The sequence below is a fragment of the Oncorhynchus mykiss genome, chromosome 8 (assembly GCF_013265735.2).
Source record: "Oncorhynchus mykiss isolate Arlee chromosome 8, USDA_OmykA_1.1, whole genome shotgun sequence".
In the NCBI taxonomy this organism is placed as follows: domain Eukaryota; kingdom Metazoa; phylum Chordata; class Actinopteri; order Salmoniformes; family Salmonidae; genus Oncorhynchus; species Oncorhynchus mykiss.
In genome coordinates, this window is record NC_048572.1 from 30,645,776 (window position 1) to 30,669,398 (window position 23,623).

General features: G+C 45.5%; 1 protein-coding gene and 1 long non-coding RNA gene across 2 annotated transcripts in view; one reads left to right on the forward strand and one right to left on the reverse strand.

Moving 5' to 3' along the window:
* The window catches only part of LOC110529771 (alpha-(1,6)-fucosyltransferase), a 158,190-nt gene that overhangs the window by 116,487 nt on the left and 18,080 nt on the right, over positions 1-23,623 (reverse strand). The gene's annotated exons all lie outside the window — the stretch shown is intronic.
* On the forward strand, positions 9,846-19,683 carry LOC118965506. The gene is made up of 3 exons (XR_005052853.1): positions 9,846-10,110; positions 19,082-19,147; positions 19,338-19,683. It is a non-coding gene; the product is annotated as an uncharacterized LOC118965506 (long non-coding RNA).

Consider the following 23,623-nt stretch of genomic DNA (forward strand, 5'->3'; position numbering starts at 1 on the left):
ACGCAAGCATAACACCATGGGACCAAGCAGCCATCATACCGCTCAGGAAGGAGATGCGTTCTGTCTCCTAGAGATGATCGTGATTTGGTGCGACAAGTGCAAATCCATCCCAGAACAGCAAAGGACCTCATGAAGATGCTGGAGGAAACAGGTACAAAAGTATCTATATTCACAGTAAAACGAAAGGCCGCTCAGCAAGGAAGAAGCCACTGCTCCAAACCGCCATAAAAAAGCCAGACTATGGTTTGCAACTGCACATGGGGACAAAGATCGTACTTTTTGGAGAAATTTCCTCTGGTCTGATGAAACAAAAATAGAACTGTTTGGCCATAATGACCATCGTTATGTTTGGAGGAAAAAGGGGGAGGCTTGCAAGCCGAAGAACACCATCCCAACCGTGAAGCATGGGGGTGGCAGCATCATGTTGTGGGGGTGCTTTGCCGCAGGAGGGACTGGTCCACTTCACAAAATAGATGACATCATGAGGCTGGAAAATTGTGTGGATATATTGAAGCAACATATCAAGACATCAGTCAGGAAGTTGAAGCTTGGTCGCAAAAGGGTCTTCCAAATGGACAATGACCCCAAGCATACTTACAAAGTTGTGGCAAAATGGCTTAAGGGTAACAAAGTCATGGTATTGGAGTGGCCATCACAAAGCCCTGACCTCAATTCTATAGATAATGTGTGGGCTGAACTGAAAAAGCGTGTGCAAGCAAGGAGGCCTACAAACCTGACTCAGTTACACTAGCTCTGTCAAGAGGAATGGGCCAAAATTCACCCAATTGTGTGAAGCTTGTGGAAGGCTACCTGAAATGTTTGACCCAAGTTACACAATTTAAAGGCAAAGCTACCAAATACTAATTGAGTGTACGTACATTTCTGACCCACTGGGAATGTGATGAAAGAAAGGAAAGCTGAAATAAACCATTCTCCCTACTATTATTTTGACATTTCACATTCTTAAAATAAAGTGGTGATCCTAACTGACCTAAAACAGGGAATTTTTACTAGGATTAAATGTCAGGAATTGTGAAAAACTGAGTTTAAATGTATTTGGCTAAGGTGTATGTATTCTTCCGACTTCAACTGTATAATTATCTTTTATTTTTAGCCTAATTCAGATAATGCAAGTCATAACAACAAGATGCCCTGCATGCCCAGCGCTCTCCTCACCCGCAACATTTCAGTCGCATGACGTACCCTACACTGCCTGTTCGGGCGGTGCTCGGTGGTCGTCGTCGCCGGTCTACTAGCCGCCACCGATCCCTTCTTCCTTTTCTGTTAGTTTAGTCTTATTAGTTGAACCTGTTCCTTGATTTTTGTCTATTTAAGCCTGTTTTACCTGCTTAGGTTTGTGCGGGAATATTTTTGTTCTCTGTCGGTTGTGGGTGTGTTCTCATTGTTGTTTTCTCCGCACTGTTTGTCCTGTGTTTGGGCTGGTCAATGTTATGCGCCCTGTAATTTGGCATGACCGTTTTGTGCCGGAGAATAAATATTAGAAATCACCGAACCATCTGGTCTCTGCGCTTGACCCACCACTCTTAGCAACCTGTGACACCCTTGTTTGCTACATTCCTCGTAAACAACAGGTATCGACTAACAGTGAAATGCTTACAGTCTTTACCGTAGATACTGTCTGCTGTGAATTATTACTATCTTTCATACGAATCCTAACCCTTTGACCCATTCCATACATCTGTTGTTTGTAATGAACATTCAGGAGGATGTACTTTGCTATAAAATGCTGTGACTCAAATCCGCTCGTTGGTCTCTCAACGAGTCAACTACGGGTGGGTCGTCGACCAGCTTCATTATTGCAATAATTAATTGATGTTATTAATACATTTTAAATAAAGTAATATCCTGATTGGTGATTGACCTTGTCTCTCCTCATTATTGATTAGACTTTCCCCGACAGCGTGTGTGCATACGTGGGAGCGAGAGAGAGAGAGAAAGAGAGAGAGAGAGATGGGCATTTTCTTCCTCACTGGTTAACCACCAGTCACACGTGTGTGTGTATGGGAGTGTGTGTGTGCGTGCGTGCGTGTGTGTGTCTGCATCTGTTCAGATCTCACAGCTGATTTAGTCAACTCAAGCGAGAACATGCTAGAGAATGAGAGAGAGAGTGAGAATGAGAATGAAAGGGGGCCAGTATATGTGACTCTTTTCAGGAAACTCGGCATATAACTTCACCGGAGAGGCATTTGAAAGTAAACTTTTTATTTTTGTTATCAAAATCCGTATTTTTGGAAGAAATGCCTTCTGGAACATGTGAACTTTCATGTGCCTTACTAACAAACTTGTATGACATCTGTAAATATGAATACGATTGTTAAATTCTGAGCCTAGTTGGTTTAGCCACAGAAAAATACTATAATTTGTGTCTGGAAGTAGCATTAGCCAGTTAGCTTTGTGCTTGACTGCGGTTGTTAGGTTAGAACACGCAAATCAACAGTACTCTCCGGTCAGAGCGGCCAGAGTGCGCTCCGAATAGTCAGAAAGCAAATATATCTGAATTTACTAATGGACAATCTGACAACACTGAGTTTACAAACGCTCAGAAAACACTCTGGCACTCCAGTTTAAATTTATGAACTCGCCCATAGTATAAACCAGCCTTTAGTCTTGAAATCTTTGATTGTTCAATACATGTGAATCCTTAAAGAGCTGTGTGGGGCTAAAGTGAAAATGTTGAATGGGTGTAGACAAAGAAGAGCTCTCCGGTAGTTGTACCAAAACATTAAAGGGGAATTTTCTCAAAAGTGATTTTACAAGTCTATCAACATTCAAAGCGGAATTACTTTCCCATTGTTCTTCAACTGTAACGTATGATGTATCGTTTTCTAGTAGAGTCTCTACATTTATCCAATGTAAAAAACACAATTTCAAATGTTGCTACATAAGACCGAGTCGAGCTGGTCGGTCACATGTGATAAAGAAGGAGGGTGAAAAGAGGCCAGAGAACTTGAGACGGCATGTTCTGTCCCATTGCATGCCTGTGAGGAGTCTCCGACTCAGTATTACATCAGGGTATCAGTCTTTCACCTTAGCTCAACAGTCCAAAGCCTGGGCGTATGGGGCTAAGCCTGGGGTTAGGTTGGGTTACAGCAGGTCCCACAGCCTGGGCGTATGGGGCTAAGTCTGGGGTCAGGTTGGGTTACAGCAGGGCTCACAGCCTGGGCGTATGGGGCTAAGTCTGGGGTCAGGTTGGGTTACAGCAGGTTTCACAGCCTGGGCTGTATGGGGCTAAGCCTGGGGTCAGGTTGGGTTACAGCAGGTCTCACAGCCTGGGCGTATGGGGCTAAGTCTGGGGTCAGGTTGGGTTACAGCAGGTCTCACAGCCTGGGCGTATGGGGCTAAGTCTGGGGACAGGTTGGGTTACAGCAGGTCTCACAGCCTAGGCTGTATGGGGCTAAGCCTGGGGTCAGGTTGGGTTACAGCAGGTTTCACAGCCTGGGCTGTATGGGGCTAAGCCTGGGGTCAGGTTGGGTTACAGCAGGTTTCACAGCCTGGGCTGTATGGGGCTAAGCCTGGGGTCAGGTTGGGTTACAGCAGGTCTCACAGCCTGGGCATATGGGGCTAAGTCTGGGGTCAGGTTGGGTTACAGCAGGTCTCACAGCCTAGGCTGTATGGGGCTAAGCCTGGGGTCAGGTTGGGTTACAGCAGGTCTCACAGCCTGGGCTGTATGGGGCTAAGCCTGGGGTCAGGTTGAGTTACAGCAGGTATCACAGCCTAGGCTGTATGGGGCTAAGCCTGGGGTCAGGTTGGGTTACAGCAGGTTTCACAGCCTGGGCTGTATGGGGCTAAGCCTGGGGTCAGGTTGGGTTACAGCAGGTCTCATAGCCTGGGCGTATGGCCCTGTCCTACATCTGGAGATCACAGGTCGGAGACTCAGCCATGCTTCCAAAACAAACACACACACACACACAGACATGGACATGGACATGGACAGCACCTTAGGTGTATCTGGGCTAGCTACATTACCCCAGTGCAGCCAAGGGAAAACACAGCACACCTCCAGCTTGGCCACACACTCAGTCAATGGTAGTCAACACAGCAGTGAAATGATCTACCTCTGATACGAAACAATGCATCTCTCCACTTCTGCAGGGGAAAAACTCCATCTATGACAGAGTTTGATAAACTGGGGGTCAGGGACATGGTCAACACACCATTACGTTATTATGAGAACTTTGATCCATTGCAAGGAATGCTGTGAGTCTGGGGCGGAGAGCTGGGCTGGGTGTCCAGTGGAGAAGAGGAAGAGACACATAGGCAAGAACACAAACACAAACACGGCAGGAACCGTAAAACGAGCGGAGATTTGACACATCACAAATCGGTTTTGAGGCCAGAATAACAAACAACACCCCCCAAACAGCAAAGGGAGGAGGAAAGGAAGAGAGAAAAAGGAAAAGTCTAAACATCTCTCTCTCTCTCTCTTTCTCAAGACATTGTGCTCTCTCTCTCTCTCTCTCTCTCTCTCTCAAAACATACAATTCTCAGGGAGAAGTACATTTTTAATCCCCCAAAAATTCATTTTTTTTCCATCATTGTCTTTTGATGAATGAAAACATGTTCTTGATCAGAAATTACTACTCTGCTTTGCTCTTTGCAATTTTGTTTTTTGTTCTTCCTCCTCCTTGTACCCCTATTTTTACAGTACTGTACCCTGCATCTCACAAACTTGTCCTTCAAATCAAATCAAATCAAATGTTATTTGTCACATACACATGGTTAGCAGATGTTAATGCGAGTGTAGCGAAATGCTTGTGCTTCTAGTTCCAACAATGCAGTAATAACAAGTAATCTAACTAACAATTCCAAAACTACTGTCTTGTACACAGTGTAAGGGGATAAAGAATATGTACATAAGGATATATGAATGAGTGATGGTACAGAGCAGCATAGGCAAGATACAGTAGATGGTATCGAGTACAGTATGTACAAATGAGATGAGTATGTAAACAAAGTGGCATAGTATAAAGTGGCTAGTGATACATGTATTACATAAGGATACCGTCGATGATATAGAGTACAGTATATACGTATGCATATGAGATGAATAATGTAGGGTAAGTAACATTTATATAAGGTAGCATTGTTTAAAGTGGCTAGTGATATATTTACATCATTTCCCATCAATTCCCATTATTAAAGTGGCTGGAGTTGAGTCAGTGTCAGTGTGTTGGCAGCAGCCACTCAGTGTTAGTGGTGGCTGTTTAACAGTCTGATGGCCTTGAGATAGAAGCTGTTTTTCAGTCTCTCGGTCCCAGCTTTGATGCACCTGTACTGACCTCGCCTTCTGGATGATAGCGGGGTGAACAGGCAGTGGCTCGGGTGGTTGATGTCCTTGATGATCTTTATGGCCTTCCTGTGACATCGGGTGGTGTAGGTGTCCTGGAGGGCAGGTAGTTTGCCCCCGGTGATGCGTTGTGCGGACCTCACTGCCCTTTGGAGAGCCTTACGGTTGAGGGCGGTGCAGTTGCCATACCAGGCGGTGATACAGCCCGCCAGGATGCTCTCGATTGTGCATCTGTAGAAGTTTGTGAGTGCTTTTGGTGACAAGCCAAATTTCTTCAGCCTCCTGAGGTTGAAGAGGCGCTGCTGCGCCTTCTTCACGATGCTGTCTGTGTGAGTGGACCAATTCAGTTTGTCTGTGATGTGTATGCCGAGGAACTTAAAACTTGCTACCCTCTCCACTACTGTTCCATCGATGTGGATAGGAGGGTGTTCCCTCTGCTGTTTCCTGAAGTCCACAATCACCTCCTTAGTTTTGTTGACGTTGAGTGTGAGGTTATTTTCCTGACACCACACTCCGAGGGCCCTCACCTCCTCCCTGTAGGCCGTCTCGTCGTTGTTGGTAATCAAGCCTACCACTGTTGTGTCGTCCGCAAACTTGATGATTGAGTTGGAGGCGTGCGTGGCCACGCAGTCGTGGGTGAACAGGGAGTACAGGAGAGGGCTCAGAACGCACCCTTGTGGGGCCCCAGTGTTGAGGATCAGCGGGGAGGAGATGTTGTTGCCTACCCTCACCACCTGGGGGCGGCCCGTCAGGAAGTCCAGTACCCAGTTGCACAGGGCGGGGTCCCCAAGACCCAAGCTTGGAGGGTACTATGGTGTTGAATGCCGAGCTGTAGTCGATGAACAGCATTCTCACATAGGTATTCCTCTTGTCCAGATGGGTTAGGGCAGTGTGCAGTGTGGTTGAGATTGCATCGTCTGTGGACCTATTTGGGCGGTAAGCAAATTGGAGTGGGTCTAGGGTGTCAGGTAGGGTGGAGGTGATATGGTCCTTGACTAGTCTCTCAAAGCACTTCATGATGACGGATGTGAGTGCTACGGGGCGGTAGTCGTTTAGCTCAGTTACCTTAGCTTTCTTGGGAACAGGAACAATGGTGGCCCTCTTGAAGCATGTGGGAACAGCAGACTGGTATAGGGATTGATTGAATATGTCCGTAAACACACCGGCCAGCTGGTCTGCGCATGCTCTGAGGGCGCGGCTGGGGATGCCGTCTGGGCCTGCAGCCTTGCGAGGGTTAACACGTTTAAATGTCTTACTCACCTCGGCTGCAGTGAAGGAAAGACCGCATGTTTTCGTTGCAGGCCGTGTCAGTGGCACTGTATTGTCCTCAAAGCGGGCAAAAAAGTTATTTAGTCTGCCTGGGAGCAAGACATCCTGGTCCGTGACTGGGCTGGATTTCTTCCTGTAGTCCGTGATTGACTGTAGACCCTGCCACATGCCTCTTGTGTCTGAGCCGTTGAATTGAGATTCTACTTTGTCTCTGTACTGGCGCTTAGCTTGTTTGATAGCCTTGCGGAGGGAATAGCTGCACTGTTTGTATTCGGTCATGTTACCAGACACCTTGCCCTGATTAAAAGCAGTGGTTCGCGCTTTCAGTTTCACACGAATGCTGCCGTCAATCCACGGTTTCTGGTTAGGGAATGTTTTAATCGTTGCTATGGGAACGACATCTTCAACGCACGTTCTAATGAACTCGCACACCGAATCAGCATATTCGTCAATGTTGTTATCTGACGCAATACGAAACATCTCCCAGTCCACGTGATGGAAGCAGTCTTGGAGTGTGGAGTCAGCTTGGTCGGACCAGCGTTGGACAGACCTCAGCGTGGGAGCCTCTTGTTTTAGTTTCTGTCTGTAGGCAGGGATCAACAAAATGGTGTCGTGGTCAGCTTTTCCGAAAGGGGGGCGGGGCAGGGCCTTATATGCGTCGCGGAAGTTAGAGTAACAATGATCCAAGGTCTTTCCTCCCCTGGTTGCGCAATCGATATGCTGATAAAATTTGGGGAGACTTGTTTTCAGATTAGCCTTGTTAAAATCCCCAGCTACAATGAATGCAGCCTCCGGATAAATCGTTTCCAGTTTGCAGAGAGTTAAATAAAGTTCGTTCAGAGCCATCGATGTGTCTGCTTGGGGGGGGGATATATACGGCTGTGATTATAATCGAAGAGAATTCTCTTGGTAGATAATGCGGTCTACATTTGATTGTGAGGAATTCTAAATCAGGTGAACAGAAGGATTTGAGTTCCTGTATGTTTCTTTCATCACACCATGTCACGTTGGCCATGAGGCATACGCCCCCGCCCCTCTTCTTACCAGAAAGATGTTTGTTTCTGTCAGCGCGATGTGTGGAGAAACCCGTTGGCTGCACCGCTTCGGATAGAGTCTCTCCAGTGAGCCATGTTTCAGTGAAGCAAAGGACGTTACAGTCTCTGATGTCCCTCTGGAATGCTACCCTTGCTCGGATTTCATCAACCTTGTTGTCAAGAGACTGGACATTGGCAAGAAGAATGCTAGGGAGTGGTGCGCGATGTGCCCGTCTCCGGAGTCTGACCAGAAGACAGCCTCGTTTCCCTCTCTTTCGGAGTCGTTTTTTTGGGTCGCTGCATAGGATCCACTCCGTTGTCCTGTTTGTAAGGCAGAACACAGGGTCCGCGTCGCGAAAAACATATTCTTGGTCGTACTGATGGTGAGTTGACGTTGCTCTTATATTCAGTAGTTCTTCTCGACTGTATGCAATGAAACCTAAGATGACCTGGGGTACTAATGTAAGAAATAACACGTAAAAAAACAAAAAACTGCATAGTTTCCTAGGAACGCGAAGCGAGGCGGCTATCTCTGTCGGCGCCGGAAGTACTTCCTTTGTCTCTGTGATACTGTAATTCTTGTTCTTTGTTGATATGAACCTGCAACCAGTCAAAATCTATTGAGCAGTCAGTAGTACTGTTAATAAATGGAAAGCACAATGTTCAGGGCCATACAATTTGTCCATTGTACAGTATACAGCCTACAATGCACTGTACTACAGTATCCATTCTCAGACTTTCTCCTTCCCACCTTCAACAACCTGTTTGCTCTCTGAACTGGCTTATATTGGTTGTGTCGCATCATTTGAAACAGGTTAAATCAATTTTGAGTGGTTGTGTTCAATCAATGACATATGTTCTCTATTTGTATTTGATTGTTGCCACTTGTGTTTACCAGTATGGATGACATGTGCATTAGAGTGCCGAATGTGTTTTGAGAATGAGAATGTGTTTAGAGTTTTGCTGAAAAGTCTAAGTGAGATCTGCAAATTGTGTTTTACCATGTGAAATGGTTTAAGGTATTGACAACAGACTGCATAATTAGCTAAATGAGTCCAGGCAACTGAGAACTTTGTTCAGCTAATGGGTTTTAGTGTTTTAGCAATTGAGAAAAACGGTAATTATCAGCCTACTAATCAATCATCTGATAGTCAACAGAGTGGGAGTGCTGATCTATGATCAGTTTAGCCTTTACAGTCATCATGAAAATGATTATACGGATTGGAGGGGACTGATCCCAGAACAACACCTCTACCCGACACACTTGGAGAGTTGTAGAGAGCTGAAGAGTGTATATAATAGAAATGCCTCCTTGTCCATGTAATCTTATGTATTATGGTTTAAAGGGCAAAACTCATCCTCACACGCCACCTCTAACATGTACACATGCAGATGTGTGTGTGTGTGTGTGTGTGTGTGTGAGACCTAACTGACTCTGTTAGTCTCTCGCAGGCACTCCATGTCAACGGTCGGGCTGTTCTTTTGAGGAGGCCTGAAATTAATTTTCCATGCTCCGACACTTGTTTGCTTAAGAGGCTGTTAGAATTCTTTCAGTAGCCCTGACTGCAGCAATCCTCCATGCAAATAACACTCACGCACACGAGAACACACAAACACACTCAGACACACAGTTGCATTGTCACGCTGTTGCACACACACAGCTGACATTTCCTCTCCACACATTTTCTTCAGATTACTTCACATATTAGTTAAGCACTGCCAAGACCCCTTTCATTATTCTCCCTAATCTCCTCTGCTTACAGGGTCAGCTCCTGCCCCCGCACCTCCCTACCCCTCCTCCTCCTCCCACTGCCTCGCTCCTCTCCGCCAGCTTAGCCGTGATGACATGTCGTCTCTGCCTCTTCTTCTTCCACCCCCGTCCCCCCCCCGTCCCACCGGGCTGCCGGTTGCAATAAGCGCCCACTGAGAGGCAGCATGCAGTGACCCACCTACCCATTTGCCTGGTGGACAGCGCTAATCACTAGTTAGCCGAGCAGCAGGCAGACACTCTGGGGTTGGGTGGACACTTGCTAGGGGTGCCTGACATGCTAAGGGCTAAGGCTGGGGCTTACCTTAGGGGGAGTGAACTGAACAGTGGAACATCAACACTAGGCCCTCGTGCGGGCCGTATGGGCCCCCCCCCCCCCAGGCGAAATCAGCCTCTCAGACGGGCGATAGCATTAGCTCCCTGCCCACGCCTGCTAATACCAGTTAAGACAAGCCCACCAGGCGAGCCGATCCACAGAGGAGCCGGGTCCAGTGTTACTGGAATTAAAGCTAAAGCCTGCGCTCTGTTGTTATGGTAATCCTCACACAAGACAACACAACCACGATCTGCAGGGGCAGCAATGTTGCCACGGTGATAAACATCACTCGAAACATCGGTGGAGAGAGCCTCAATTAAGGTGTGGATGGATGGATGGGATTCCAGTGTGAGAGCAACAAAGAGGAGGAGGATGACGTTTCTACTTTTATGTTGGCGTTCAAATGGGAAATGTTGTAAGTAGTATTCTGACTGAGAGGAAGGTTCCGGTTTCAAATGGAGAGAGTAGGCTTACATTTGGGCTTGCACCACACTCATTGTATTCACCGGTTATGATGATACAACTCACGTAATAAGAGCAGGTACTTAGCTTGTCGAAACCTCTCACAAGTGGACGCTTGAATCTATCTTGTTCTATAAATATGACAGTTCAGGAAGGCGTACAGGATTACACATTTTGAGTAAACATCCTTTTTAGGGGGAAGGGGATCACAACATTGGGTTAATCCAACATAATCCTCAATTTAGACAAGAAATCAAAGCCCAGGGAGTAAAACACCTCCCTAAATGTTTTGGTTGTCCTTGTGGTAGGCTTCTTCTTCGGTGACGTATTGGACACTGTGCTGTTGCTTTCATCACAGAGATCAAAGCAAAGAAAACCCATTTAATAGAAAATTGAAGAGGCCTGTATTCATGTAGCTGGCTGTTGGCTGTCACACTGGTTTGTTGTTGCTGCTTCTTTCTCGGCATGACGTTGCACAAAGATCCGTCTTCTAGCTCTACGGCTGTTTCACTCCATGAACAGGCAACACAACAGCACGGAGGAACCAACAGGGACAGACCTCCCCTCAGACACACACACTACAGCCAGCCTCCATCCTTCAACTCTGTCACGTTCATCCTGTGGCTTTTTTGTTGTTGTTGTTCTCTTGTTCTCTCTCCACATCCATCTCTCGCCATCTCTAATCTCTTTGTTCATCTCCATCGCCTGCGCTCACTCTCTGTCTCTTGGTCCGTCTCTCTTTGTGTCTCTCTCTCTATGAACAATATCAATAAGCATACAGTAGAGGACATGTGCCGGTTGATTGGTATGTCAGACACAGTCCCTCATCTTATGGCAGATGTAGTGCGCTGCCAACCCTCAACAGGACGGGTAGCCTACTCCCATCAGAGGTCTTTGAAACCTCGAGTAAGGGTTTCAAATCTGGGGGAAATTCACTCTCTAATTGTTTTATATTTTTTACATTTTGTCAGGAAAAGTCAGCTCTGTCTCAGGTTCTGCTGTTGTGCAGTGTTTGCACAGCCTTTGCTCTACAGTGAGCCAGGTTTTCCTGTGTCTACCCTTCTCAATGGCAAGGCTGTGCTCACTGAGCCTGTACTTCGTCAAGGTTTTTCTAAGGTTTTGATCAGAAACCATGGTCAAATAGTCAGCCATGGTGTACTGTCGATTTAGGGCCAGATAGCACTGCATTTTGCTTTGTGTTGTTGTTTGTGTTTACCAATAAGCAATCTAGTTTTGATTTGACTGTGTTGTCATTTGGTTTATTCTGATTTATTGGATGTTCTGGTCCTGAGGCTTCAGTGAGTTAGTAGAACAAGTTTGTGAACTGAGTCCCCAGGACCAGATGGATGAGGGGACTATTTTATTTGCTCAGCGCTTGGCATTGCAGGGCTTGGTAAAGATATGAGAGGGGGTCACTGTATTTTAGATGTTTCCAAAACTTAATTGCTATTTTTTGAGTTTTTATTATTAGTGGATGTTGGCCTAATTCTGCCCTGCATGCATTGTTTGTAGTTTTCCTCAGGACATGTAGGAGAATCTTACAGAACTCTGCATGCAGGGTTTCAATGGGGTGTTTGTCCCATTTGATGAAATCTTGTTTGGCAAGTGGACCCCACACCTCGCTGCCATTAAGTGCAATTGGTTCAATGACACATTCAATTAGTTTAAGCCACATTTTAATTGGTATTTCAATTTCAATTTGTTTTTTAATGGCGTAGAATTCCCTGCGTGCTTTCTCTCTGTTCATTCACTGCCCCATTAAGGTGTCCAGTTGAGCTTATTTTTAAACCTAAGTCATTGTAGTGTGTGCAGTTCTCTATATATTTTGTACCAATTGAGAACTTTGGCCTAATTCCCTGAGATCTGGATCTTCTTTGGAAAATATATTTTTTTGTATTTTCAGGATTCCTGCCAGGACCCAGGTCTGACAGTACTGCTCTAGCAGGTCCAGGTTCTGCTGTAGGCCATCTGCTGTGGGTGACGGCAGGCATAGGTCATCTGCAAAGAGTAGGCATTTACCCTCTGAATTGTGGAGACTAACACCAGGGGCTGAGGATTTTTCTAGAATAGTGGCCAATTCGTTGATGTAAATATTGAAGAGTGCAGGGCTCAGATTGCAACCCTGGCGCAACCCTTTTTGTAAGTCGATAAAGCAAGTGTATATTTGATCAGTCGTGCGATGTTTTAGTATAAATCCAATTTGGCTTTTACTCAAGACATTGTTTTCTCTCTCTCTCTCTCTCTCTCTCTCTCTCTCTCTCTCTCTCTCTCTCTCTCTCTCTCTCTCTCTCTCTCTCTCTCTCTCTCTCTCTCTCTCTCTCTCTCTCTCTCTCTCTCTCTCTCTCTCTCTCTCTCTCTCTCTCTCTCTCTCTCTCTCTCTCTCTCTCTCTCTCTCTCTCTCTCTCTCTCTCTCTCTCTCTCTCTCTCTCTCTCTCTCTCTCTCTCTCTCTCTCTCTCTCTCCTTCCACTCAAGGTCTGACAGGGCTCTCTCAGTGGCTGTAATGGCCCTGGCACTGTCATGTCGTCTCATCCAGTCCCATTAGGGCCTCTTACTTCCTGACTGGCATGTTCTTAACTACCCCTCTCATTGGCACAGAGGACTACTGACTGAGCCTGAGGAGATGAACCTGCCTATGGCAGCCCCAGTTGCCCTTCTTGATCTGGACACTGCCCGGACACAGGGGGCAGCATGTCATTATGAAGAGTGGTGCTCAGGACAAGCCGTACTGCGTGCCACCCTCCTTCCATCCCTGCATTATATCTGGGTTTGATATAAGCCTAGAGGGCTTGGTGGTGGCGGTGGGTGTGGAGGAGGCAGGCAGACAGAGTAGGTCTCATGCTGGGTAGTGCCAGGGGCGAGCCGTAGGTGGATGCCAGTCCTGCCACTCTGACAACCAAGAGTGGCTGCTGCTGTTGCTGCTGCTGTTGCTGCTGGAGGCAGTCGAGAGAAGTTATGGATACGCAGAGTTGTGTTAAAGATCAGATGTGACTAGGAGGTTATTGGAGGGTAGTATGGAATAATCTGATTAGCCCGTGGCCATGCCTGTGAGGGGAGAGGATGTTTAGGGAGCAGTAAGTTGAGGCTGCCTTAGCCTCAGTTGACTCAAGGGGTTGAAATGCTTTGACCTATCCCTGCCCTTCTGCTCCCAGATACGGCTGGCAGAACTGGAGATATGTCTGAAAAATATAAAATCACTACCTTTATCCCCAGCCAATCAGGTCACTCCAGCAGCAGTGGTCTGCAGTGCCTCTGGCTTTGTCCTTATCAGTCCTTCAGGATTGAGGAGATGCTACTGGTCAGAGTTGGAGATGGCAGTGCAGGACCTTGGGCAGTTAAATGCAACTGCTGTTTTGCTCCATGCTGAAGACAGGTGACACTTCCCCCTATGGCAGGGCCAACACCAGGGGAAATCCTATCAGGCCAATCCCAATGGCTCCTTCCAAATCCTCTCTGCTAAGCACCCCATGTCACTAACTATCACTCACACACACTTAACGCACAGACAGTAAACACACACATTTACAAACACACCCAGAAAGTAAATGCAATGAAATCATATTCACACACACTTTACCCCAAACACACACAAAGCCCTTACCCCCTAGGATGCATGGCTGATTGGCTGGCACCATAGTGACCTAAGTTACCCTGCCAGAAAGTGATAAAGGCTCTCTTTCATCAGAGTCAAGCTCTATCCCCTGGGGACCATAACTGAACCCTGGATGACCCACTATGGGGTCAGCAGCCAATAGGATGCCTTTTACTGTGCCCTGTATCTGGTACCACCATGGCTGTGTCCTAATGGCAGCCTACTCCGTTTTAAAGTGCGCTTATTTTGACCAAAGCCCTATTGGACCTGGTCCAAAGTAGTGCACCATGTAAGGGAATAGGGTGCCACGTGGTACTCACCCCTTGTCAACGGATGCCCATTACCGTCTCCTAGATCAGGTAGCACTGTGGTCGTGGAGATCTTTCATGAGTAAAGACTAGCCTGCAGCCCAGATGGTAACCTGTTCCCGATACAGTGCACTACTATGGGCCCTGGTGAAAAGTGAAGCGCTACGTACAATAGGGCATAGGGTGCCATTTGGGACACAGCCTCGAGGCGGAATGGGCTCATGAGAATATGAGTTGCTGAGAAAGTAACCAGACTTCACATAGATCTGAAAATCACCCCGCACAGAGAGAAAGGCCTGTCGTACACACTCAGCCCTAAAAAGTGTGAAACGTGCTCATTCTGTCAGCTTAGCTCATACTATCATGTCGGTGTGTTTCAGAGAGAGAGAGAGAGAGAGACTCAGTGGTCTACAGTGCATTTGTCTAACATAGGTTGTATCCCAAAATGGAACACTATGCCCCATATTAGTGTACTACTTTTGACCAGAAGTGTTTATACTTTTCTGTGTGTGTGTGTTGTGGGGAATGTGTGTGTGTTGTGTGTGTTTCGGGAGTGGATTTGGGCCATTGTCACGACAGGATCATAAGGGCATCTGGGTGTGTGCCTTTATTGGGCTGGGCTCCTGCACCACAGCTGTCCCATTTACCACTTTTCTTTCCACCTCCTCATCCCTTCATCCCCATACTCTCCTTCACTACTATCACACTATCCATCCATATTTGGCCTTGGGTGGGGGAGTGAGGGATGGAGGGATGGAGCGATGGGCAGGGTTGTTTTAGGGGGGTTTAAGTGTTATTGTCCACCACTCGGTTTAAGGGGTTATTGAGTGTGTTTAAATGGTGCTAAGAAGCCTGTGTTGTTCGTGCATACTCAGCTAGCCTGCCCTGCAGTGACCACCTTACTGGCAGGGTAAGTTTATGACAAACTAAAAAAGACCTACAAAAGGATGTCATGTACTTTGTTATCAGTTCCTTGTGCAACAAGCATCACCCGGGACGACAGGGTACACCATGGTCCCTCTCCCTTAAAACACTTACACACAAACAGTCACGAGCATGCACTCGCACACACACACGCATGCACGTGCACTGACATGAGGCTATTTAACCAAGGATAGAGTTAAGTGCATTCTGGTGAAAGGGGGAAGAAAAGGGAGCAAGTGAATAAATCAGTTAGATGAGGGCATAGGGTCTATTTCTGGACGTTCTCCTTAGAGCGGACCATGTCGCAACCCACTTCCTAGTAGCTGTAACGGTGGCATGCCTGACGGGCCAACACACACACACACACACACACACACACACACACACACACACACACGCAAAGACAAAAACGCACACACATGCATCACTGCAGGCAAACACACACACACACACACACACAAAAGCACAAAGACACACAAAGGCGCATGCATTCACACACACATGCACGCACACACAAACACATATATACACAGTTCTAGCTGAGTACACAGGCACACACACACACTGACACACACTGATTCTCCACATCCCTAACTAACAACTCAACGACAGCAACCCTGCAGGGACAAACAGAGCCAGAACAGCAGGCACTTGGGGAAGGAAGGGGTTCAGGATCACTGGTCACCACGGCGACAGGGACAACAAACAAAGGGACAAGGACAGGACACACTCAAAGCTTAGACCCAATCCCTATAGGCAGCAGCAGTTAAGGCTGATCAAGAGTAAACTTCTTATCCAAGCAGACACCGCGTCTCCTCGTCTTACTGCAGCGTTTCCCAAACTCGGTCCTCGGGACCCCAACGGTTGCACATTTTGGTTTTTGCTCTAGCACTACACAGCTGCTACATATTATCACCACTTGATGATTAGTTGATTACTTTAATCAGCTGTGTCGTGCTAGAGCAAAAACCAAAACGTGCAAACCTTGGGGTCCCGAGGACCGAGTTTGGGAAATCCTGCCTTAGCGCCTGGCTGCTTCTCTATTGTGCTGGTTCTTTTTCAAATATCTATTTTTCCCTCGTCTCCCACTCTTTTCAGAAATTCACCTGTTTAAGACAAACATTCAGACTGGCAGATAGGCGGACAGGCCTGTTGGGGCTCTTTTTCTTTCAGCTGCTGGAGAATGGTACATATCATATTACCATATTAGCAATGGATCAGACTTAGTTCTGGAGTTTCGCCAGTCCCTCGCAACGTTTCACCATGGAAACCTCCCCCAGACTAGCCATGTGATTGGCTTGTGCACTCAACAGTCATGCAGACCGTCTGTCTTACAATACGCACAATATTTCCAGCATAAATATGGGAGGAGGACGGAAGCATTAAAAAGAGTGATGGCAGAATTTAAGGAAGTCAAAGAGAGCTGATTTCTCTCTCGTCTTCATAGTGATTCTGCCCTGTAGTGGTAATAACAGAGACTTTCCCATTACAGCCTGAGAGAAACCACACACACACACACACACACACACACACACACACACACACACACACACACACACACACACACACACACACACACACACACACACACACACACACACACACACACACACACACACACACACACACACACACTTACTCACACGGCACACGGCACACGCAGATTCAAAACACACACACACCAAGCAATCCATCTGGGAGCTAGTCAGCTAGGCTTTAACCCGTCTGTCTGAAAGCTGTTGGGAGTTCATAAGAATATTCCACCACAAATCAAACGTCAGAGGGGGATGATAATGCCTCATTCCTCATCTCTCTTTTCCAGCATTTTCAAAAGCCTGGGACAGAAGATAGAGGGACAGATAGAGAACTGACATCAACTGCTAGTCGTAACATAAAAAATGCCAGCGAAATGCCACTACCGGACATGTTCTCTGACCCTCTCTGTATCAGAGAGGGTCCTCGAGTACCCCCAACAGAACACATTTTCATTGTATCCCTGGACAAGCACACCTCATTCAACTCATTGAGGGCCTGATGATTAGTTGACAAGTTGATTCAGGTGTGCTTGTCCAGGGATACAATGAAAATGTGTTCTGTTGGGGGTACTGGAGGACCAGGGTTGGGAAACACTGCACTAGCGCACACCCTGTCAAACACGCACACTTAAATTTGCACGTGCACACATAGGTGAGCACGAAGGCACACACACATGCACACACACAAAAGAGGATGACATTTTGACTTTCCTTTTCTCAGAGCAGAAAGAGCAGCAAAGACTGCTTTCTATAACCTGGCTCTATTGACTGTATAAATGTAATTGGAAAGCTGGGAAATAAAGAATAAAACAAAACAAAGCTACCAGCGGAAGGCTGCATTGTTACTGTAGATACAAGCAATACTCTCTCATAGCCCTCTCGCCTTCACAGGGCCTTTATATGTGCCATATGAGGAATGTAAACTGGGAATTCTCCTTCAAACAGTGTTTGTTTGCTGCTTTTTCTCGATTCAGCTCTCATCTCATCCCTCCAGTGTTGTTTAAGAAAGGGATCTAGGTTAGGATGGCTGGGCAAACAATGGTATGTAAAACGGATGTATACTTAGCCTATATCAAGGTGATATACATTGAGTCCAACACGGCATAGTCGGCACTGTGATGCTTGAAATTAACAGTTTCTTTGTGTGCAAAGAACAAGGTACCAGTGAAGACAGACTCGGAAATGTTTGAACTAGAAATCTTCTTGGCTGGTGCATTGTGTGTCAGAAAGCAATGTTAAACAGAGGGAGTTAAACCAACTGGGAGCCTCGAAGCTCACCATGGTTATTTGATCCAATATGTGTGACTGTTGAATACACAAACAAAGAAACGAAATGTTCCAAAGCCCGTTTTAGCTCATGCCACACCATCTAACCTCAGTGGCAGAGCAGTGCTGATATCTTTAATGAAGTGATTAGTATCAAAATGAAGACAGACAGACGGTGGAATGAAGCTATGGATGAGAGGACTATGGTCTGAATTCAAAACTGAGGGAAGAGAGAGAGAGGAGGGAGCGGGTTCCAGGCATAATAGGCCTCATGTTATTACCAAATGATATAGATAGATCAGCAATGTATAACTGACAATGGCAGGGGCACAACTTTCACTGGGGACGGGGGGACATGACACCCCTACATTCTAAAATAGCATTTTTTGTCCCCGACCAGTTTTATCAATGCACTGTGATGCACAGAGCCGGTGTGCTTTAGGACCATGCGGACGCCTCAGAGAGGTAGTCCGTTTTCCGGTTACAGCCAGCAGAATTTAGGACCGCATGCACACCACAGAGCATGTGGACAGGCTGTGTGAAGGCAAAGCTTCTGAAAGGATGGTGTATAGGACCAGCACTGGAGAGATGATCAGAGGCAGCTGCAGTCTGTGTTGCACATTTTCTCCGAGTTGTAAAAGCAAGCAGAGCAGAAATGGGCTACTCTTTAGTTGACTGATCTAGCTGGCAAGGTAACTGCTGTTTGACTGTCAAAAATGATTTATTCCCAGTGCTGAGCTAGTAGTGTAACTGACATGTTATGTTAGCTAATGTTTCATCCCTTCTCGACTGAAGTGAATGAACTAGCTACTAGAAGTTAGTTTGCTAGCTAGTAGCTACCACAGCCAGTTCAGCTCTAGCTTGCATCTAGCAATCTGTCAGATAGCAATATCTAACAGCTGTTTTGTGTATGGACATGTTTTATAGCCTTTGTTTTGTCCAATTTCAACAGAAGTACATTTGATGATATACCATTGTACCATTAGCTATAGCTAGCCAAACATTGTCTAACATTAGCTTGCTAGGTAGATTACTTTTTATTTATAATTTTTGACTGAACCACACTAGACCTGAATCAAACTATGAAACCAGCTGCCAAACGATTGAAGACCAATATTCTGAATTGTTTTCAGGGCAATGTGAGTTTTTATTAGTCAGTATAGCAATGTAACGTTATTGATCTGTCAGTTTCCCTAGCTAATGCCCTACTTTTCACACTGACATGGTATGCACAGCTCTACAGGCTTCACTGTCGTGGTGCACAGTCAGTACACAACACTATGCTCATCATGTCTTAGCAGGATCAGATGGTGACAGGTGTTCCAGCAGGATCATACAGCCAGGAAAGACCAGTCTACGGAGCTCAGGTGAATTTTGCAATATATTATAACAATCAGTGAATTGGTACAATGTTCAATCTTGAGTTGGTGGGTAGGCTACAGTCTGGGATCTGGGAATAATAGTCATTTCAATAATTGAACCATTGATTGTATCCATGGATAATATCATGTATAAATCTACACCAAGGTAATTTTTTGTCATGCCTCATCTGCACAGGACAGATGGTGACAGGGGTCTCATCGGGTTCAGGCAGCCAGGGTAGACCAGTCTGTGACAGCGCAGAGGTGAACTACTGCCGATGGAACACTTTATTCTCTCTGTGCAGCAAACACTGGACAAGAAAGAAGCTTCAAATCACGGACAATATTTTAAGGCAGTCTGACGAACCTCTGAAGTTGATTTCCAAACTGTATCAAGGGTTGATAGAGGCTTTTCCCGATGAGACAAAACATGAAAAATAAAAATGTGAGGAAGACCTGGGAGACACTATTGATGATGATGAAGGGAAACATATATGTTAGAATGTCGAGTCATGTTCATATAATAAACATAAATTACTGCAGTTTAAGACCATCCATTGAACGTACTATATGCCAGTGAACCTGAATATCATGCACTCAGAAATTGTATCTTTCTGCTGGAGTTGTGAAACACAAAAGGGGACATATTTGCATGGTCTTGTGAAGGCCAGCTGAATTCTGGCAAAGACTATGTTCATTTATCTCAGCATGTCTACGGAGTCTCCCTTCTCCCTGTTTTTGTTTGCTTGGAAATACTGCAGACTGTTCTCAGAAGAAACTGTTTAACCAAGCATTTACGGTGGCTAAGAAATGGAGTGCTATTAATTGGAAAGTTGGTTATCCTCCCACAATGGATGGAATCAATGTCCAGTTATGTATCACTAGATATGATTTATTACAAGATTATGGGTATACTGTACAACTTTCATAAGGTCTGGATGCCTTGCAGGGAATACTGTACGACAAAAGGAGTCTGTATTGAAAACATGCCCACGTCAGAGGAGATAGCTATTTAGGCAACCCCTAGCTGCTGGGCTGCTCAGTCCTGGCCTTGGGGGTCTACCGTACTGTTGGTTGTCACTCTGGCCTTGGCGTAACACACCTGAAACCAATAATTCATATTTCACTAAGATCCTAAGGCTGAGTGGGGTGTGATGGGTTGGGGCGCTGCACGGCCTTCGACCCCTAGGTGAAGGATGGGGTGACCCTGCTATGTGGTGTGCAAGTAAAAAGAGCTCTGCAGTACTATTAGGCCTATGATATGAAATTCACTGAACAAAAATGTAGTTCATTCTTATCATTCACTTAAACATATTTAATAATGATATCTTACCTAGCTTGATGACTGTGGGCATTTTTGCTTACTTGTTGTTGTTCTAAATAGAGATGGCTAGAAGGGCCATGGGACTAATTAGATTGTGTATAAATTATCTTTAGATGCCCCAGAAAATGGGAGGACCCCAAGACTGCACCAAGTTATGTTTCCCCCACTTCTAAAACCAAAGTTGCGCCCCTGGATGATGGTGTTATCAAACCTACCCAGTTGGCCTGTAAATCGAAGAGCCATTGTTTAACCTGGCTGCGGAGAACCAATGAGTGCAATTGTCGTTTTTCCCTTGAAATGTCTGAATATCCAAGCCCAATAATAGACCTAGCTTAAGTCTCTCTCAAGGCAGGCCGCCATTTGCGGATACCGCCAGCGTGCCAGCGATAACGGACTGATAGGAACTATAATGACGGTATCTGTCAACACAATATATAACTGTTTACTTATTCATGGATGGATTACGGCTACTTACTCAACCAATTCGCTTCCATTTGCGAGGCATCACTGTACTAGATAAGCGTTAATGATGCATTAGCTGTCCAGAAGCGGCGAGTTACACTGTCCTCTCCTCAGAGGACCGTTTCATCATCTTAACAGCCTAGTGTTGCTACAAAGTTTATTGCTAGAAATAGTCAAGTTAACAAAGGATTCAAGTAGGCATATGCTGCACAAAAAGTTATGGGCAGCATCCCTCTTAATTCAGGCTGGTCTCCTAGTCTGGACATAGTAAATAAATATCCGGGACACTCAAATGTGTGTAATATGTTACGTTTAGTATAGTAACATAACACAGTTAAAGGGCAATTCTGCCACTTTTCAACCTCATATCCAGCATCAAACCAGTATCTATATACATGAAAACAGCATTGTGGTTAAAAAGACAAGAAGAACGTGTTTCTCTGTGACATCACAGAGTACGATTAAAAGTTTTAAAAAATGATTTTCAAAACCTGAAAGGAGTTTCTAGCCCAAAGGGTGGGTATGTTCTTGTTCCCATGTCACCGTGAATCTCATAGTGTTTGAAAATCACTTAATTTTTATGTTTTACCTTTTGATGATGTCATTGGGTAGAACTTTTTTTTACCTTGGCAGTTTTCACATATGTTGACACTGATATTGTGCTAGAGATAATGAAAATGAAGTTAAAAAGTGGTGTAGTTGCCCTTTAAGGCAAAAACGAAAGGAGGGTGGTTAGTTGGTTGGGTGGGCGTATAATACGAACGTCTACTAACCAAAAGGTTGAGTGTTCGAATCTCATCAAGGACAACTTTAGCAACTTTGCAACTACAGTATATATACAAAAGTATGTTGAAAGCAATTCAAATTAGTGCATTCAGCTATTTCCGCCACAACCGTCTCTGGAAGGTGTGGAAAATAGAGCACACAGCCATGAAATGTCCATAGACAAACATTGGCAGAAGAATGGCCTTACTGAAAAGCTCAGTGACTTTCAACGTGGCACCGTCATAGGATGCCACCTTTCCAACATGTCAGTTTGTCAAATTTCTGCCCTGCTAGAGCTGCCCCGGTCAACGGTAAGTGCTGTTATTGTGAAGTGGAAACGTCTAGGAGCAACAGCGGCTCAGCTGCAAAGTGATAGACCACACAAGCTCACAGAACGTGACCACCGAATGCTGAAGCGCGTAGCATGTAAATATCGTCTGTCCTCGGTTGCAACACTCACTACCTAGTTCCAAACTGTCTCTGGAAGAATCGTCAGCACAATAACTGTTCGTTGGGAACTTCATGAAATGGTTTTCCATGGCCGAGCAGCCGCACACAATAATCACCTTGCGAAATGTCACGGGTCGGCTGGAGTGGTGTAATTCTCACTGCCAAAAGGACTTTGGAGCAGTGGAAACGTGTTCTCTGGAGTGATGAATCACGCTTCACCATCTGGCAGTCCGGTGGCCGAATCTGGGTTTGGCGGATGCCAGGAGAACACTACCTGCCCCAATGCATAGTGCCAATTGTAAAGTTTGGTGGAGGAGGAATAATGGTCTGGAGAAGTTTTTCATGGTCTGGGCTAGGCCCCTTAGTTCCAGTGAAGGGTCATCTTAACGCTACAGTATACAATGACATTCAAGACTATTCTGTGTTTCCAACATTGTGGCAACAGTTTGGGGAAAGCCTTTTCCTGTTTCAGCATGATAATGCCCCCGTCCACAAAGTGAGATCCAAACAGAAATGGTTTGTAGATATCAATGTGGAAGAACTTGACTGGCCTGCACAGAGCGCTGATCACAACCCCGTCAAACACTTTTGGGATGAATGCCGACTGTGAGCCAGTGTCCGACCTCACTAATGCTCTTGTGGCTGAATGGAAGCAAGTCCCCACAGCAATGTTCCAACATCTAGTGGAAATCCTTCTCAGAAAAGTGGAGACTGTTTTAGCATCAAAGGGGGCACCAACTCCATATTAATGCCCATGATTTTGGACTGAGATGTCCATATATTTTGTTCATGTAGTGTACTTACAACTTTTTAGCTACTTTTCAATTACTTGGCATGTTAGCTAACCCTTCCCCTAACCATTTAACCTAACTCCTAACATTAACCCGAACATCCTACACTGTAAAAAATTATTCTGGGTTGATTTGAAATTGATAAAAAACTTTTTTTTACATACACTCAAAATTTGTACTATTTTCTACATTGTAGAATAATAGTGAAAACATCAAAACTATGAAATAACACATAGTGAATCATGTAGTAACCAAAAAGGGTATTATATATTTGACATTCTTCAAATTGCCACCCTTTGCCTTGATGACAGCTTTGCACACTCTTGGCACTCTCTCAGCTTCATGAGGTACCCACCTGGAATGCATTTCAATGAACAGGTGTGCCTTCTTAAAAGATCATTTGTGGAATTTATTTCCTTATTAATGCTTTTGAGCCAATCAGTTGTGTTGTGACAAGGAAGATAGCCCTATTTGGTAAAATACCAAGTCCATAATATGGCAGGAAAAGCTCATATTAATAAGCAAAGAGAAATGGCAATCCATCATTACTTTAAGAAATGAAGGTCAGTCAATACGGAACATTTCAAGAACTTTGAAAGTTTCTTCAAGTGCAGTCGGAAAAACCATCAAGCGCTATGATGAAACTGGCTCTCATGAGGACCGCCACAAGAGTTACCTCTGCTACAGAGG